We start from the raw sequence: 20,496 nt of genomic DNA, 5'->3' as shown, positions 1-20,496 counted from the left end.
AAAAACAAGCAATAAAGCAAACTTTTTTCAGACTCATTTTTAACAATTGTTTAAAATTTAGTGAACCTGAACACTGAAGTTACTAAAATAAAAGGAACAAGTCCAGGTTTGCTAAATGTATACTAAAATTCTAAAATTGAAAAGTTAGTTAATATGCTTTGAAATATACTGTTGTTTTTAAGGAAAGTATTAAGGTTCCCTGAAGCAATCAAATGAAATTATTCATTTTACTACATGAAATCCATGCATTTTGCTGTGTGCTAGTAAAAGTATCAATTCAGGATTTTCATTTTAAAATATTCAATTTAAAATACTATGTTTCAACACGACGTTTGTGGCTATTTGTAAATGCAAAAACCAGCACTGAATGTTCCTGAACTGGATTTACTTTAGTTTTGATCAAAAGCAAAGATAAAGAACATCATATTTAAACCATAACTAGATTTCAAACTAAGAGCTGTTCTTTAACACACATTTCCCCCGACCCCCACTTCTTAGGCAAACTCCCAGTAGAAATAACTTGACAACTTCTGTTTCCCTTCACTTCAGGCTTTTATGGCACAAGCTAAGAAAATAAAATAATTGTATTTGCATTTATTAAGAGTGAATTAAGTTTAAAGACAACTAGGAAATAATCCTTGATGTTTTCTTAGAATTCAAAGGACTTGGAACACTTCCTGAAACAAAAAGATTTCCAGCCATTTTTAGGACAAGTCAGAGGTACATGATCAGAACTACAGACAGATAGAAGGATACATAAATACAGGTAGTCTTCAAGTTACAATCATGAGGGAGCCTTGCCCATCAGGATCATAACTTGTGACAGTCACAAATTGCATTATTATGTGACCGATCTGATCTTTTTTGCAGCATTAAGTGAATTCCGCAGTCATTAAATGAACCAGATTCTCAGATTAACGGAGTTGGAAGGGACCTTGTAGGTCTTCTAGTCCAACCCACTGCCCAAGCAGGAGACCCTACACCATTATTGACAGATGGCAGTCCAATCTCTTCTTGAAAGCTTCCAGTGATGAAGCTCCCACAACTTCTGAAGGCAAGCTGTTCCATTGGTTGATGGTTCTCACTGTCAGAAAATTTCTCCCTATTTCTAGATTGAATCTCTCCTTGTTCAGTTTCCATCCATTATTCCTTGTCTGGCCTTCAGGTGCTTTGGAAAATAGCTTGACCCTCTCCTCTCTGTGGCAGCCCCTCAAATATTGGAACCAATGGTTTGCTATGGGTGCAGGTCTGCCAAAACCAGGGAATACATGTGGTTTTCAGTAAGACTGTTATAAAATGTAGTCACACGACCGCAGGACACTGCAAATGGTTGTAAATGTGGCCTGATTGCTGAGTGCCCAAGTGTGGTTATATGACTGGCAGTGGGGGTGAGTGTCAAAATTTTAAATCCGGATTGTAAGTAGTTCCAAGAGGTCTGTTATAACTTTTAACAATTGCTTAGTAAATAGTTGTAAGTCAAAGACCACTTACATCAGTGGTCCCCAACCTTTTTTGTACCAGGGACCGGTTTCAAGCAGAAAATTTTGCAAGGACCGGGGGAGAGAAGAGAAGGAGGCTTGCTCTCGCTGCTCCACCAGCCCAGGAAGAAACTGCTTCAAAGAGCGGGGAGCTTTTCCTGTCGCCGCAGCTATTCGAAGCGCTGCTTCTCCCCACCCGCCCGCCTGCTGCTAATCCACAGTGTCTCGTTCCTGCCTGCCTGCCTTAGTTTCTGGTTGTTTGGGAGCAGCTTCGGCTGAGAATAATAACTATTCGCCTCTTTACTCAGCCGGCTGTTCCGATTCAACCATTAACGAAGGCAGGCAGGCAGGCAGAACGGAGCACTGGGTTGAACCTCGCACAGCAGCGCGGCGGACAGGGTGGGGGTGGGGGAGAAACGGGCGCTCGGAGGTGCTGCGGCGACAGAAAGCCCCCGCTTCTTTGAAGCAGTTTCTTCCTAGGCTGGTGGAGGAGCGAGAGAGCGACTGAGAGAGCTGACCCAGAGAGAAGGACAGGCTTCGGTTGCTTCCTCCCTCCCCTTCTTTCATTTGTGTCCTTGATCCCGATCCCAGCAGCATTCACCGAAGGTGAAGAAAGCCGCCATTTTTTTAAAAAAAATTCTTTGCGGCCCGGTAGAGAGTGCTCCACGGCCCGGCACCGTCCGCGGCCGGTGGTTGGGGACCCTGACTTACATCATCCTTTCTTAGGACAATGGGCACCTGTAGACTTCTACCATTAATTTCCCCTTTCCTATAACAAATAACATCTACTACAAGTACAGTATTTTAATTGACCTTAGTTGATTTTGAAAAGTTAAGCAGACCTGATCCTGATTAGTATTTGAATGAGAGATTCCCAGACAATTCCAGAGCTACAGTAAGACAGAAGAAGATAGGAACAAACCACTTCCATGTGAAACGGTACATACGTCTAAGTTCTATTGCTATATTATTGGGGGGAAAACAAGGATGTGTGGTTATCTGAAGTCAAACTCAACCAAGGGATATCTATGGATATTCTCAGTCGTCCAGGTCATGGTTGTCCCAAAGGCCAAGACGTAACTGGGAAAAGCATCTGGGGAAAACATGACTTGGATGACTGAGAATTTCCATGGACATTTAGCTAGCACTTTGGGATGAACATCCTTCAAATGGTGTGGGAGTATGAATGGATTTAAGGAAAAATTGCCAACTACAGGAATCATTTGCACTTCATTTGAAATGTAGCCAGCACAAACTCATCCCCTGTGCCTGTGTTCAACAGTGAAGGGACACAAGACAGAAAACATCCTGTAGAAAGCACAGGTCCACAGCAGTTCCAAGAAGGCTCCACACCCATTTGCACACTACTCAGATGACCTGGAGAGCACAGTCAATCCTCCAAGTGGCCTCAGCAAATCTCTAAAAGAATGCAAATGACCCGCGGTCTGCAAGCAATATAAATCCTTCTATACCTCACCATCCAGTCAGAGCTAAAGAATCTTCTTGGGTGAGAAGCAAAATGTCTTCAAAGAAAAACAAGAAAGTCCAGTTGCCTCTTGAAAAAGCACCTTTGGGTCAACCCAAGGGAGACATTACTTCTTTATAGCAAATGAGGACCATCCAGAAAATTTCCACTTTTTGGATTGTATTTTGCTTAGAATAAACTTGCTTGTTTCAGATGCAAACTTAACATCTCCTCACTGCTTATTAGAGCCAGAATCAATGGCATATTTCTTCCTGTCTTAATATTTACTTTTTTTCATTTCTCATCATAGGAAGAATACAACAAACATCAGCAATAAGACATACAGCTACAAATACGGTAATGCTAAGAACCATAATAAAATGAACTTTACTGAGAGTACAGTAATCCCCAAATTAGGAATCAGAGCTTTGTAATGCATGAGAAAATGTACTGTATTATATAGTGTTGTAATACAACGGATTCTGGCTGTTTGCCTCAGGAAAAAGTAGAACAGGGCCTGCCTTATAATGAGCCAAAAGGAAACAAAAATCCAAGGCAGCAGTTGTGTGAGGTGTGTGTGTGTGCCTATAAATTAAGTACTTGAGAGTGGTTCAAACAGTGCAAAGTTTCCAGACTGTGAATTAAATAATTATTATAAACCTCCATGCAAGTTTTATTAGCAGTGATTTCTTTAACATCATGAAATATAATGTTGATCCCAAAGAAGTCTCTCAGGGGGCTGAGTGGCCTGAATCATAATAAATGGCTCTTCTTTATTCAAACATTGCCTGTCGCAGTTACTTGGCTGAGTCTCCCTCCCAGGATTCTCTACAGCAAACGTTTGAGTATCTTTGAAATTAATTCAGTGACAGAATGGGCATGGGAGGGGGAAGTTGAATAGCTAAATGAAAGCCAGCATCTTTTTCTGTTCTGTGTGGAGTTTGGGTGGAAATTAAACTCCTCATTAAGGTTGTCTAGGTGGCTTCAGCTGGGGAAGTGGCTCTCGTCTGCTTTTTAAGCTCAAGCAACAAAATGTTGTGGGCTGCCCCACAACAACCTCTACTCATCTCCTTGAGACTGGTTTCCTGTGTGCAGAATCCCAGCTTTACAAGATTCTCAGTCTTTGAATGACACATTCAAAGCTTCAAGAACACCCTCTCTCTCTCTCTCCCCCTCCCTCCCTGTCCCCCTCCCTCTCTCTCCACACATACATACATACAACATATATATTTATGTGTGCATGTGAGTGTGTATGTATGTGTTTAAAGACATGGAAGCTATCCAAGATGCAATTTTCAGCTCTCACATTCAGCTGAAATGTTGCTTTTGCCAGATAAATAAACTCAGTTCTGACTTTCTGCATTGCTGTAGATCACCTTCAGGTCAAACAGGAGTCTTTTCCACCAAGTGTTGCTCTAAACCTTTGTTGGCCATGCAGGGAAGCAAAGTTGGGAATCTGCACACAAAGAAAATGCTTGGACTCTGAATTAGGATTCCTGTTCAAACATAAGCCATTAAAAAAATTCTACATCAGATAAAACCCAAAGTATTAAATGTGAATCATAACCCGTATAACCTGGGAAATGTTATGAAAATAAAGAATATACAGCATAGCTATTATATTACACTGTAAATTTTGGTAGACATCATCATAACTAGGAGTTACACCCTGGAAAGCAACATCACCACTACATCTTTTTTACAAAGTAAATAATTACAAAGGTTTGTATAAAGGCAAAGGCCCTTCTACTCTTGGATTCTGTTCCTAAGATAACCACTCATTCCAATTTAAAGCTGGCAATCAGACATACATACACTAGCAGACCTTCATTCAAGTATGTATTGAGAGGTAAATTAGTTGAGTACACAGCATTCTAAATTATGGTTTGCTAAATAGGAAAAAAAAAAGAATTTGCAGGCTTCACACAGCATACTAAAACATAAACCATGATTTACAAACTACACAACATACAGCATTAAACCAAAATATGTGTAGCTTGCTAGAAAAGTTGAATCAAACCAATCTTTATTATGCTGGGAATATTGTGAATACAGGTAGTCCCCGACTTATGACCATGTTTGAGCCCAACATTTCTGTGGTTAAGTGAGATGTTTGTTAAGTGAGTTTTGCCCCATTCTACAACTTCTCTTGCCACAGTTGATAAGTTAGTAACCCGGTTGTTAAGTGAATCTGGCTTCCCCATTGACTTTGCTTGTCAGGAGGTTGCAAAAGGGCATCACATGACTCTGGGACACTGCAACCATCATAAATATGAGTCAGTTGTCAAACATCTTAATTTTGACCACATGATCATGGGGATGCTGCAAAAGTTGTAACTGAGAAAAACAGTCATAAGTCATATATATTCAATGCCATTGTAACTTTGAACAGTCACTAAATGAACTGTTGTAAGCCAAGGACTACCTGTAAGCAATTTCATGGCATCGTTGTATGGAAGAGAAGCTTAACAGAATCTATTTTAAAACAAGAATTTAAACAATTTTTCTTACCTGTCTTACTTTTCAAGCTTAACTTTCTAAGACATCTGGCAGATACCCTACTTAAGGAGATTGATCCATATCTATTTCAGTTCAGCTTTCAAATATGTTAAGTGAGACTGTACCAAGAACTAGATAAATGGACAATTAGAATGTTCATTTTGGGAACCCTTGTTTACCTCCCACTAAAGCAGGTGTCAAACTCACGCTGTCACGGTGGCATCACATGACATATTGGGACTTTCCCCCCCTCCGCTAAACTGGGCATGGGCGTGGCCAGCACGTGATGCATCCGGCTCATGGGCCGGGAGTTTGACAGCCTTGCACTAAAATGCAAGGAAAATGTTCCTTGGTTATTTCCTTAAAGAAAGCAGGAACAAAGGTAAGAGAACAAAGTGAGAGAGACTTAAGGGACAAGGCCAAAGGAACAAAAGGAAAGCAAAAGAAGACACCTAATCAATACTATAATGCAGCTATGAAATTAGTATTGTAGCTACAGCTGCTTTGAACAGATGAGCAGCATATAAATTTAATAAGTAAATAAATACAGCTGTGCAGTGCTTTAATGAGAATCACCCAGAAAATGGGTGTGAACAAAGCATCTGTTTGCAGCTCCATAATGCAGGTTATATTTTGTTGGGACTCTCAGAGTCTCTAATTATTTCCACACAATGGCTGCAAAAAAACTCACAAAACCTCAGTTTAATAATTTCATCCTTCAGAACCCTCTCTCCCAGTGAAGTCAAACAAAAAGCAAAACATAGCTGGAATAGAATTTTAGAGTCTTGGTGCCATCACTGAGAAGGCCCCAGTCATCATGCAGTTTGCTATTTTTGCATGAGAATATCCAGAAAAGACTCTGGTCCTGACTTCAGTGATTGCTTTTAAAAGCTGAGCAAGAGTTCTTCTGCCATAATGAAGCAAACGTTGTGGGATATCAAAACTGTCTGGCAGTTGTATAACTTACAGAAATTAGGTTTACACAAATCCTGATATATTCATGAACATTACAAACTTCTATAACAACACAGGGTATCTCAAAATATCAACCAGGATACTAAAAAGCGAAGGGACAGATGCAATGGCTGGGCTGTTGAAGTTTACCCTAATCCCCATGCCTTCCTGGTCTTGATTTTGCATGCTGTAATAACCTCTAGTTTAACTATGATTTAACTATAACTGCCACTACCTTTTTAATGCACCAATAAACAAAAATTATTGACAAGACCAGAATCAAACAATCCTGGAAATACATTTTTAACTAGACTTTTGATTTTGATTTTGATGAGGAGAATGTCAGAGAATAAAATACTAATAACAATGCTGTTCTTTTGTTTCCTAAATCAAAGGCTCCTATTGTTTCCAGGAAGAAAGAAAAAATGATGTCAGTTCCAATTGTGAAGCCCTCAGATCAAAGCGCACCAAAATATCCAGAATGCCCCTTGTATGTATGTAACAACACAAGAATGTAACAACACAAGATAGTGTTCTGTTTATAACTTTACTTCAGTTAAGAAAAAAAATATTTTTCTTTGAATTTCAGATGGATAAAATTCTCATTTCCTAATTATTTATCAACTTTTGTTTCCAAAGAAGACCAAAATATTTTCCCCAAGCTAAAAAAACTAGTATTGTAACTAAGGGAAGGATTCCACAACAGCAACCATTTCCCTTTTCTCAAATACAGAAGTTGTGTTGTCAGTAATTAAAACTTTAGCTAAAGATTAAAACTTTAGCTAAAGACAGTTGGGTGCACACAAGAGATTACATTGCACTGGAAAGCTTAAATATTTGTACTGGCTAAGCTTGGAAAGTTTCCCACAAACACTACACAAGATCAGTGCAGCACTTCAAATTTGAAATTAGTGTCTTTTGGAGACTAGGCTTATGTGCAATGAATACTGCTGTGCCACTCCTTGACACAAATACATCTTTTCCTAGATTTATGCCACAATTGTGAAGGACAGTCATTTAAATGCATAACTATTTTTTTATAATAAACTTTTTTATTTTATTTAACAAACATTCCATCTTTTCTTTGTACAGTGTGTTGTCTAGGTACAAATATCCTGCACATATTATTTGGGGTTAATACAATTTCCTTACCATAACAACAACAATTACATCACATTCTTATTTTGAACTAGTATACATAATATATCTTATCATTGTAACCACCCCCTTCTTAACCCCTTCCCTCTATAAATATATTCATATATGCTCTATATATGTATCTTCTATGTTCATATATTTAATTTCCATTTTTCTTTTCCAACCATTGATAAATTGATTCCCATATCATATAATATTCATTCAAGTTTGTTTGTTTCCTTTAATTGCCAGTGTTAATCTATTCATTTCTGCACATTCTAATATTTTCCTAATCACATTCTCTTCTATCAGAATCTTTTCACCTTTCCAGTTTTGAGCAAATACTATTCTAAGCTGCATTTAATACATGAGTAATTAAATATGTCTTTTCTTTACTATAACTTTCAGATATCATCCCTAACAAAAATATTTCAGGTTTTAGGTCTAGATGTTTTATCATCTTTTCCAACTACGTGTGTATTTTTGTCCAAGATCTCTTAGCTTCAGTACATGTCCATCACATGTGGTAATATGTTCCAGGTATCTGGTGGCATTTCCAATATTTAGCTGATTTACCTTGAAACAACTTTGCCAGTCTTGCCGGCGCAAAATGCTGTCTATAAAACATCTTATATAAATTGTCTTTATATGCTGTTGACATTGTTTAAAAATGTAGCTATTTTAACCATTTGTCAACAGAAATGACATGAGTGGCCCCCTCCATGAACACTACATGTCTTTTTCCCTTTAATCCAAAACCTTGTGCAGCCCTGCCACTCTATTCCAGATATGCAAATGGAAGGAAATGATGCCTTAACTTTCCTATTACCATCTATTTTAACAATTAAAAATCAGAACTGAGACACTGTTACTTCTTGGTGAAATGTAATCAGTACAGTTTCCTCAATTTTTTTCCACACAATTCTAAAAAAATAAATATCACTTTAACAGAGCTGGTATTGAAAATGTTATCGTTTCCTAATCCTCCCCTTTCTGTGAAACCTTAGAAAGTAACCTTGAGAAGAGCAATCTCTGCATTGCCTGAACAGACTCAAAAACATTCCCTATTCTCAGAACAAAACCTTGTCCCTAACTGAGTTCAACAAGATCAGCAAAGTTTAGCACCCAGCCAGCTTCACCAGAAATAGTCCTGAGATCTAGCAAAATTCCCAAATGAAAGAGAAACGCTGGAGTTCCCAAGTTCAAAAGGCACTAAAAGGTTGCTGGTTACCAATTTCAAAATGTTATTTGGTAGAAGCAACTAGCCTGACTGAATTGTTTTTCAAGATAATGTAGTAGATTTGGCATAAGACCAGGCCCCAAGTGGAATGGGGGAATTGGGACCAATATCTCATGGATGGGACAGAGAGGCCTGAATACGTTGTGTTTAAATTCTGTGACCCCATGCAGCCACACTCCTGATCTGTTTCAGGAAGTTTCTAAAAAAAATCTGGAAAACACATTGTCTGACCACATACATAAATAAAGCTCTGGAGGATGGGAAGGAAAATATAATATTACACACTCAAATCCAAGTGTCAAAGTGACCCAAGGCATAAGGCCACTATTGGCCAGTGCCAATCAGCATTTTGGACAACAGAAAGATTACATGTGCAAAGAAAGAAATTTTAGTTCACTATTTGCTACATATTTAGTTGTTATCCAGCCTTTGATCATGTACATTTTCTTAGTATTTTCATCAGCTGGCTGACTTGATCTAGCAACTCATTTATGTTATGGAAAGAAATATAAGCCTATTAATATATATCCATCTCCTTCCCCATCAATCATTATCCTTGTGAATAACCCTTCTTTTTGTAAAAAATATTTTCAATCTATCTGTTTGAAATTTGGTCACCACATAAAAAAGTCTTTTACATTTTGCTACATTCTGTCCTAAAACAACAACATTTAAAAAAATTAATGTTATACTTTCACAGGCAACCTCTTCGGTTCCATCAAATAGGACCCAGGATTCAAAAATCTACAGAAATTCCTCAGTTTCTAGGACAGATTTTCCCTAATGGGTATTGTCAAGATATGTCATACCACAACTTCTGTCATGGTGGGCTTGTTGTGATATGAAATATACTAGTTTACAGTATCAAGTTTTCTTCCACCAGAAATAGATTTTCTGTAAAACCTCCACTGGGTATTTTCAATGAGCTTCAACACTTAATATGAAATAAAACATTCTTCTACCTACTAATTCAATTCACTCTGTGAAGGTCCTCTATTTACCATTTTACAGGTTAAAGTTGGCTTTGATGCAGTGCAAGTAGTCCTCAACTTACAACCACAATTGACCCTCAAATTTTTTGTTGCTAAGGAAGACAATTGGTGATTTTTGGTCCAGTATATCAGTGCCGTTGTTCAATTAGTAATATGATTGTTAAGTTAACCTGTGACTTTGCTTGAAGGTCGCAAAAGGTGATCACATGACCCCGGGACACTACAACAGTCATAAATACATGTCAGTTGCCAAGCATCTGAATTTTGATCATGTGACCTTGATGATGATGCAGTTGTAAGTGTGAAAAAACACTTTTTCAGTGCTGTTGTTAACTTTGAACAGGTACTAAAGGAATGGTTGTAAGTCAAGGGCTATCTGTATTGGTATATTGGAGAACTTAGAGGGAAGATAGATCAGGGGTGTCAAACTCACATCGTCACAGTGGCATCACGTGATGTATCGGGACTTTTTCCCCCTTAACCATGTGTGGGCATGGCCAGCATGTAATGCATCCAGCCCATGGGCCGAGAGTTTGATAGCCCTAAAATAGATGATCTGTTTGGTTTCAACCCAAAGAAGTGCAAAAATGAGAACTCTTTGTATGCCAAAGTTGAGAGGAGAATTGGGATTATCAAGAAAGCTAGAGCAGGATAGTAGAATGAAAGTAGAAAGGACAGGTTTCACAGCAATTATCCTTATGGCTTTTAGCTGTGAAGGAACCATTAGCATTTGACCAGTACTACGAATGACCACTAGTGACTGTCTAATCCACATCCCTGCCATGCTGACTGAAAATTATTACCAACAAACCTAAGATAAAAATATAAAATTTTACTATAACAAAGAAATTGAGAGAGTCTAAAAATGCTCGATTTTAACTGTTTTCCTATCAAATTAGAACACAACTGATGCAAACATAAAAATGACATAAGGTTGCCATTCTATGAACCCTTGGGTCGTACAGGTAGTCCTTGACTTACAACCATTTGTTTAGTGACTGTTTAAAATCACAACAGCACTGAAAAATATGACTTATGACCAGTTTTCACACTTACAGCCATTGCTGCATCCCCGTGGTCCTGTGATTAAATTTCATTGGCAACTTATTTATGACAGTTGCACTGTCCCGGGGTCATGTGATCCCAATTTGTAACCTTCCCAACTGGCTTCCGACAAGTAAAGTCAATTGGGGAGACCAGATTCATCAACCAACCGCAATGATTCACTTAACAACTGTTACAAAAAAGTCATAAAATAGTTTTTTCCCCTAGTAGTCTGCCATTTTAATCAAAACTATTTCAAGCAGCTTTTTTTTTGTGCTTTCAGAATTGCTAAGTTTCAAATATTGTAAAAGTGCTTTTGTCAACTAAGGTCATGCAGAGAAAATATCCAGCATTATTTTTGCTTCTAATATTTATTTTGATAAAATACATTTGTTTCATAATTTATTTCAAAGGAAAGGGGGAAAAACAGAGAAGTAGTCATGGGTGAAACAGGACATCCTTGACCTAGCTTAGACAACAGCTCATGTGAAGGTCCCATTTTCCCCATATAAACATCTATTTGATCTTCTGTAGCCTCTCAGGAGTCCCATAATTCCATTAAAGGGAATATACCATGTTTCCCAAGATTGTTAGAGAATTTCTGCTTCAATAATTTGCAGAAACTATTCACTTCATTTTTTTATCACACGTTTGTTGTAGAATTTCAGAAATTTGTGGCCAGATATATTAATACCATAATTTAGGAATGATAGCTGAAATTCTGTAATTAGGAAATCCTGTTATTAAATGTGCAACTACTTTCAAATAACACATGAGCAACTATATTCTATTTTTTTGGTATGTGTTATGTATTTTTTCATACTAAACATGGACTTTATCATAAAAGTACTGCTAGATCCATGCCACTCAAATCAACTGTAAGCACTTAAATATATTTATCAGTAAAGGTTATTTTTATCCCGTTACAAAGAACTGATGACATATTCCTCACACACATTGAAAATAGAAAACCAACTTGGACCATAGGAAAACTACAGTCCTTTAAGCTAATTCTCTGCAATGCTGCAATTAACAGCACAAATGTTCTACATTAGAATAGTTTGTAAATATGGTTGTTGTTTTTGAAAACATACTAATTTTTGTTGTTGCTTTTTTGTACATCCCAGACTTAACAATTGTTAATAAGAAAGACAATAAAGACTGATAGTGAACATGGAAGAGAGAAGAACAAGAAGAGGAAGAACTGGTAAAAATCACAAAATATAAAGATTTGCAAATAGAAATAGCATGATTGTGGCAAAGGAAAGCAAAAATAGTACCAAAAGTAATCGGTGCCATGGATGCAATCCCAAAACTTTGGGACTACCACTTGAACACTACTGGCATTGACAAAATCACCATCAGTCAACTGCAAAAGGCAGCTTTACTTGAAATAGCTTGCATCCTGTGACAATACTTCTAAAACCATCAAACAACAATATCTGCGTACCTCAGGTCCTTGGGAAGGACTCAAGAGATGGATAAAAATGTCAAATCCAATGAACACCTGGTTGACTATGCAACCAACAATAATCACCTGCTCATGCTGACAGCTGACTATCTAATCCTGGGTAATAATGTCTCACTATTAGCCATTTCTCCTTCAGGACTAGTAACTAGTGTGGAGTTCCCAGTAACCTTCCATCATTTATTGACCACCTTTTGACCTCCAGGCCTCCTTCTGATCCTCTGCTATTTATTGATCCCTTGGATAAGTCCAAATGACTTTTGGATCAGCATTGATCATTAGCAGGAATTTTGTGCTACAATGTAATATACTACGACATAGTACTTGGCTGATCAAGGTACAGGAATTTTTTCTCCAACTTTGGCAATCAAATGCAAGAGTTAACACAGTAATACATTATCTTTGACTATCAATTTGCATTTTTGATAACATCCAAAAATATCCTGGCTGGGCAATCACCAAGCTTGGCCTAACACAAAATCATTCCCAGAATAAGTATGTAATGTAGACAGAGCACAATTCTACTCAGATATATTTGGATTTGAATTTAATAGTACTCCCAAACTTCTAAACAAACTTTCAGTCCATTTTCCAGTACCATAAAAAGCAATTTCCAGAAAATAGACTTGATTGTTCAGTATTACGTTCCATGAATCTTCTTCCAAGTAAAAATGTCAAAAGCTGCAATCTACGCACTCTTGAACTGAAGCCCACTGATTCACTACTCCTGAGTCTGGCTTTAAACAGCAGCCATAAGTAAATGCGAATTAGATTATAATGACTAAATAGAAATAATTCTCAAGGCTCTAATTTTAGAAAAAACAGCTTTAATTTAATTTGGGGTTTATATCGATGAGAAGCTAAGACTTAAGTTTATCTGAATGAGGCGATACAGCAGTATCCCCTCTGCATAGGGATTGTAAATTGAGACAAGAAGTCCATTACTTTTCCTGGCACCTGAAGTTCGGTATCAGGGAGTGGGCTAAGAGGTTTGTAGAGCTTGAAAACTGACCTTGGAATCTACAGTCTTGTTCTTTCAGTACCGCATACCCAACCTGCAACCCCATAGAATCAAGTTCCAAAGTTGAATGTTAATGTGGACTCTTCCCACAATAGTTTCTATTTAAAGGATAGTCTATTGAATGAGTGTGCACATGTACATTTATTGAAGCAGATATTTGTTGTTTGCAATATTGCAAATATTTTCCCTAATGCAGGTATGTTTTTTGGCAAGAAGTGTGAATTTTCTCTGTTTGCTTCAAAAAACAAGCTGAAAGCATTTTACTCCTATTCTTATTGACCATGCAAGCAAAACTAAAAAAGAGAAGACTAAATGCCAATCAATGGAGGAATGGTTGGTGTAGATGGCAGAATTTGCAGCAATCGCAAAACTGATTTGAAAGACAAAGGCAAAAGACAATAATTACATTCGCTGGTGACTGGAAACTCTTTATGGACCTTCTGCTGAAAATGGGGAAAAATGAATTTGATTTATGGATTTGAATTGTTATTACTTTGCAAAACATTTATTTCATAGATTTTTTTTTTCAAAAAAGGAACATTAGACTTTTAGAAAATATGGAATAGGATATAGATTAACAGAGTTGGAAAGGACCTTGGAAGTCTGTTCAACCTCCTGCTCAAGCAGGAGTCCCTACACCATTCTGGACAAATGGCTGCTCAATCTCTTCTTAAAAATCTCCAGTAAGGGGGCACTCACAACTTCTGGATGTAAGCCATTCCACTGATTAAGTGTTTTCACTGTCAGGAAATTTCTCCTTAGTTCTAGGTTGTAGAACTAATCTCTGTGATAAGTTTCCATCTGCTACTTCTTGCCTTGCCCTTAGTTCCTGCCCCTCTTCTCTGTGACAGCCCCTCAATATTGAAAGACTGCTATCATGTCACCCCTAGTCCTTGTCTTCATTTGACTAGACATATTCAGTCCCTGCAATCATTTATCATATGCCTTATCCTCCAGCCCCTTAATCATCTTTGTTGCTCTTCTCTGCATCCTTTCTAGAGTCTCAACATCTTTTCTGTATTGTGGCGACCAAAACTGGACCCAGTATTCCAAAGTATGGTCTTATCAAAGCAGTATAAAGCGATACTAACACTTCATGTGACCTTGATAGTGTCCCTCTATTGATACAACCTAGGACTGCATTGGCTTTTTGGGCAGCTGCAGCACACATCTGGCTCATATTTAAGTGTTTTTATATACATTTGCATTGAAATTTTGTTATTTCTATGCAAATAGAAAAACAATTGTATAGAAAAACAATTGTTTGTGCACTTTTGAGTCAGTATTGACTTCTGGCAGCTGTCAGTAGTTTCTTGGCAAGTTTACTTGGAAGTAGTTTGTCACTGCTTTTTCCTATGGCTGAGAGAAAGGGACTGCCCAAGGTCATCCAATTGGCCCAAGGTGGGGCTAGAATTCATGGTCTCCTGGTTTCTATCCTGATGCCTTAATCATTGCTCCAAAATGTCTCTCTATGAAAACAGCTACATTAATTGAAATAGTAATAAAATAAATCCCATATGTATTTCATATAGTAGAAGAATATAGATAGGTGACCTTGAATGCCTGCTCCATCTGCTGTGATCAAATTTAATGCACACCTCTATTTAGCATTCTTTATTTCTGAATTATAGGGCTCAGGTGGTGTTTTGGAAAACAGAACAAAGTCCCCCAAAATGGTATCCTGCAAATATAATGAACTTGTGATTCTATCATTTTCATCTGTGAATTATAGAAGACGAAGCCATTCATATGGATGGCACCAAATTGGGAAAGGCCAAACAATAGGGAAGAGGATACCTTTTAAAAGAGAGCTACAGGATGACCATTTTCAAACAGAGGTCAGATCTTTTACAAGCAGGACATATGCAGTGGCATTTATAGGAGAGGTCAAAGTGGGTACGTTGGTAAATCTGGTGGATCTGGATATGCATTTTGCCATATCTGCCACTACGATGACCCAGAGTATATCAGAAATATAACAAAAACCAAAACGTAAATAACAGTCCTTTAATGCCTTCAACTTGGCTTCACTGTTAATTGTTCACAGTGGAGGAGTAAACTATTTTCAAAATAACATTTCAAAGAAAAGAAACACAGTTCAAATTCAAAGAGCCGATAACAAAGCAAAAACCAAAAACAAACCACACTGAATAAAGTTCCACGACAGACCAGGATAGATAATTGCCAACTTGAGGAAGATAACCAGGTACAGTCTGCTGGAAGAACACTAACCAAGATTAACCTTCTCTAGGAATAAAACACTAATTTGTCTCCAGCGTCTGTTAGCACGCAGGTCCAAACTCTTATGCAAATCTTACACCTGCAACCCATGAAGAGGATCATGGCCCTCTCCTCCCGAGTAGACCACGTTTTACCCTGATCCTCTCCTCCCTGTGTGACCTAGGATAGATAGGGGATGAGCCTGGGTCCTCCTCTGACTGCTCAGTCGGCCTCTGCCCTTCCCCAGCCTCATCCACCACCTCTGGAGCTACACTTACACTCCCTGTTGGCTGTTCCTCCTCTCCCTCAGAGACAATCTCCACCAGGGGCATGACAGCCTGCCTGTTTTGACCCATCTCCAATGACACTACTGGTTGTATAACATGACCACTCAACAGCAAGTCTATCAAACAGGTCTAGAAAGAAAGGATTGTTTCTTTAAGTAATAATTCTAGTAAGTACAAACATATAAAATAAAACAAACTTGGAAGTTAACCTCAATTGTTCAATAAAGATATTTATTAGTATAATTTTTACAAAGCACTTGTAAAAGGTTTTTTTTAGTTCATTTTTATCCTAAGCCCCTCTGCATCGTAGCTTTTATTCCTTCCATAAAATCTCATAACCAAATGGCTCCATCAACACTGAATTCAGGATATTCCAAATTCAGCTTTGGAATGAATGAATGACCGTTGCTCATGTTCAGAATTTGTTTTTTCCTTACAACTACATACTGAAATGTTTTCAGGTAGCAGACAGCAGAAAAGACAAATAATTTAAGGAATCACAAACTGTAGCCCTGAAAACCTGAAAGGAACTATGAAACTATGAGAAACTATAAGTGAAACTATGAATTAATTTGTAGTTCAAATTTGGTGGGAGAGGGTGAAAATGACAAAGATTTATTTAAACAATAACCCCCCAACATTTAGGGCTTTTAAGATCCACTGACTTAAGTATAAGTAAAAAGTAAAGAACACGATGAAAAATCTCTTCCTCCAAAATCATTCCGTCTTTTCAAAAGTTAAATATTTCATATTCATCTTACACAGAAGTACACCAGATCAAACAAAACATCTTTCAAGCCACATTGGCTCTCTGCTTAGTCAATAGGCTTTTTTTTTTTTTTTTAAAAAAATCATATTATATTATGATTTGAGATGAGATATAATATATGATGGTCTAGTATAGTAATACATGATATGATGTCCCTGTCAAGACCCACACAGCTGGGCAAGATCTGGGAAACAAAAGCTGCAAAGATTTCAGGAAGGTATCTTTAATATTAGCAGGGACTAAATACAAAATCTTGGAAAGCATAAGAGGAATTTCCCAACTTCTTTTATAGAGAGTTACTATAATTAAGGTAAATAACTTGGGTCTTCTCAGATTTCTCTCCAGCTGGGCTAAATGTTTATGGAAGAAGCTGCTTGTATATTTTAGATCATTTATGACTGTGTTGTCTTCCATTCCTTTACTCAACCCCATCTGCCTCTCTCAGTCCCTAAACACTAGAACAGGGATCTTCATATTTGACAGCTTTAAGACCTGTGGACTTCAACTCCCAGAATTCTTCCTCCAGTCATGTTAGCTCAGGAATTCTGGGAATTGAAGTCCACAAGTCTTAAACTTGCAAAGTTTGAAGACCCTTGCACTAGAGAATCTCAGATACCTTCTCTGGCACCCAGTAACCTTTTTTGCTGTTCCTGTTTCTGCCCAGGACAGCCAGCATGTTGGAATTTAAAACCCTTCTTTCTACTGATTTTGACTTTTCTTCTTTTATAAATGTTACTGTCCTAATGTGGAGCAAAGGCATTCAGTGTACAGTACTGTTGTAAACTGAAGCTTTACTAACATGGGTTATAAAAAATACAACCCTATAAAATTTTCAGTTAGATAAGAATGGAGAAAAACCAAAAAGCATCCTTGAGATGGTGTGAATAGCAGGGATCTGATTGCATTGCACTGAATAGTACAAATATGCCGGCACTTAGTCCTTGTGGAAACCAATAGGAAGACTGAGTTTCATAAATCACACTCAGACTTACTCAGTCTCAGGGACATGTCCTTTGTGGCTAAACAGGATCTTCCATGGACATTTTGTGCAAGTAATGGTTGTTCAAATTCAGAATGTGCCAGAGATTGGAAAGTTTAAAAAACACCTAATATATTTCTAGACTTCTAACTTATTTTTGAATAAGGCTATTTTAGACTATAGTTATGTAGTAGTGTGCCAATTACATAAATTGAGCATGCTAGGACGAAGCCTGTCACCTAGATTTCTTCTTGACATGGTGGTTTTGATTATACAGAGAAGTTCATTTTTATGAATAGTTTTTAAACATCAAACAGCAGAAGAGTCATTAATAGAGTACTGTTGTTTTTACATTTCAACATGCATTAACTAGATTTTTTCCAACTGTCATTATGCACTCCCCTGTTCACAATGAAATTATTCCGAGACAACAGCTTGGATAATTAACAATAAAGATCTGCAAGAATAAGGCCACCCTGATAGACAAATGGATGGTGCTACCCCCTGAGGGATTAGATGAAAGCAGGAAAATGGAAGCAGAACATGCAGTGACTGAGTATCAAAGATATGGACAACCCACAGTCCAAATTGCCCTTCTACACAGCTGATTAGAAAGAAATTCCTAATGAGTTAAATTCTTCTCCCCCCCCCCCAATATAATTTGTGCTACTTGCATCATGAAAAATAATGGTAAAATAGAAAAAAAAACACGATTTTGAGAGTAGGGGTGTATGTTGGAGGCAGCATACAAGGAAGCAAACTTCTTTACAATTTGATGAGATTGGGAGAAGGGAAACGTACATGCAAATACATCTGTTACAGGGAATGTATATGAGCCAATTTGTTGTAGTGGTGAAGGCACCAGGCTAAAAATCAGGAGGCAGCGAGTTCTAGTCCCACTTTAGGCATGAAGCTAGCTGGGTGTCACTTTCTCTCTCAGCTCAACTCACCTCACATAGTGCTGTTGTGAACCAAGGGGTATTAAGTACGTTTTCTGTCATTAGATATTTATAAAGTAATAAAGGTGGGATGAAATCTAATAAATAAATAAAAATAAATGTGTGGGGCATATATTTGCTAATACGTGCACGTGGGATTATCTGCCCATCACCTACTGTTGCATGTGGCTAGTAGGAGGGACCTGCCTCTTAGTAAATTCTGTATTAGTAGGAATATTAAAATGTCTATAAGTATCTGATAAATACTTTATTGGAATGCTTTATTATGAAAAAAGCATTCTGCCTTCATTTTATTAACTTGAAAACAGAATATTTAAAATGTTTAACTTGCTATGTACATGATTTACATCTATAAAGATCAGGGATTATGCTCAAAGGACAATAATCTGTGATAGCTAGCAATATTTTTGATTCCAAATGTTTTGCTTCAAAATTGCCTTGAACCCTCAAGAGCTACACAAGAGAACACTTAAAACTGTATCCAACACTGCTATGGGATCATTACCATTACTTTTACACTTTGAAAATATGTCAATAACCATGCAAACAAATAAAACGAAGAATCATATAATATTATTTGGCTGCTGGGGAAAACAAACGAAGATTAGTGAAATAACATAAAAGTGGATACACACACACAAACACACGTGATTGCAACAACAAAAAAATCCAAGCTATAGAATATTTCTCTGTGCAACGAAGTGAAATTCTGTGACATTGGTTGGGATTTTGCCTGAATACGGACTGTCAGTTATAGACTTATGACTACAAAGTTAAACAAAAGATGCTTCTTCCTGCTTTTGTAACTGAGAGCTGGCAACAGTTTACTGTGAAGACTCCAACTGTGTCATATTGCGCCGTTGACGTAGATTAACTAAATCTACTGCGACTCATGCTGGAGGCATGAAACATGTACAAAGTGAAGCTGAATAGAATGCATTTTACTGCATCTTGTTAATAATATTATATATGGCATGTATCACCTACTATTAACTATTTTAACAAAACTGTATGGATTCATTGTGGATTAGTAGCACTACTGAAGCTATCTAAGCTATTTCAAATTGTGGCCGATCCTTTAAGGAAAATACAGAAAAAATCCTGATTCAATGAAGAAATTGACAATCTAAAATACATATAATGATCCCTTCATTTTATCAGAATAATAGGAAATAGCATGATATATGTACTTGAATTGTTTCTTTGCTCATGTCTCTATACATGCAACAATAAGGGAAGGGAAGATATAAGTAAAAGTGGCAGGATGTCAAAGCATCTAGAAATAAAACAGGATATGCCTACAAGGCATAGGTAAGAGTGAATTTGTCCTTCTTGGATTAACATCCTGAAAAGTCCTATAATTTACAGAACCATAACAAAAAAATTGTGGTCTGATTAGTAAACTGACAATATCATTCTATGGATTTATTTAAAAGTTCTACTTTGATCCTTCTGGCTCTATTGTGTTATATATCTTGCATATTTTAGGTTGCAACTTTAAGGAGGACTACAAAATTGTACTTAATGACACTGTTGTATTTCCAAATGTTCAAAGTTCCTCACGTGTGTTTGTGAACCTATTTGATAAATGATTCCCCATTTAACTGAAGTGAAATAGAAAACTATGCATAAGGAAAAGGTGACTTGCCAAAGGCCATCTAATTAGTTCATGCCAAAGCTGAAATTTACCTGAGAACTATCTTGGCATGATCTGATCTCTGGACTAATGGAATAATTTATGCATACATGCTTAAGTCATAAGTGATACTAAATTTAGTTCTTTTAGTACCAAGTAAGTGGGATTACTGATCGCAGATGCACAAAATTGTACTATTAACACAATATCACACCGGTATTTGTAATACTATTAATATAGGGCTCTTCAAAAAGATATTTTTTATTAGCAGAGTATATATGGTAAATTCTCACCCCTCACAAACCACAAGATCTGTTATCCCTTGATCAATTAAAATGCACATAGTAT

At 37.2% G+C, this 20,496-nt stretch overlaps 1 protein-coding gene across 8 annotated transcripts in view; it reads right to left on the bottom strand.

Moving 5' to 3' along the window:
- Nucleotides 1–20,496, bottom strand: part of PDE4D (phosphodiesterase 4D) — a 700,504-nt gene that overhangs the window by 134,868 nt on the left and 545,140 nt on the right. The window lies entirely within an intron of this gene.

This window comes from Notechis scutatus, chromosome 2 (assembly GCF_049901735.1).
Source record: "Notechis scutatus isolate UNSWTSFEM ecotype Mainland chromosome 2, rNotScu1.2, whole genome shotgun sequence".
In the NCBI taxonomy this organism is placed as follows: Eukaryota; Metazoa; Chordata; class Lepidosauria; order Squamata; family Elapidae; genus Notechis; species Notechis scutatus.
Note: the sequence above shows the minus strand (reverse complement) of the source record. Positions and strands in the feature narration are given on the sequence as shown.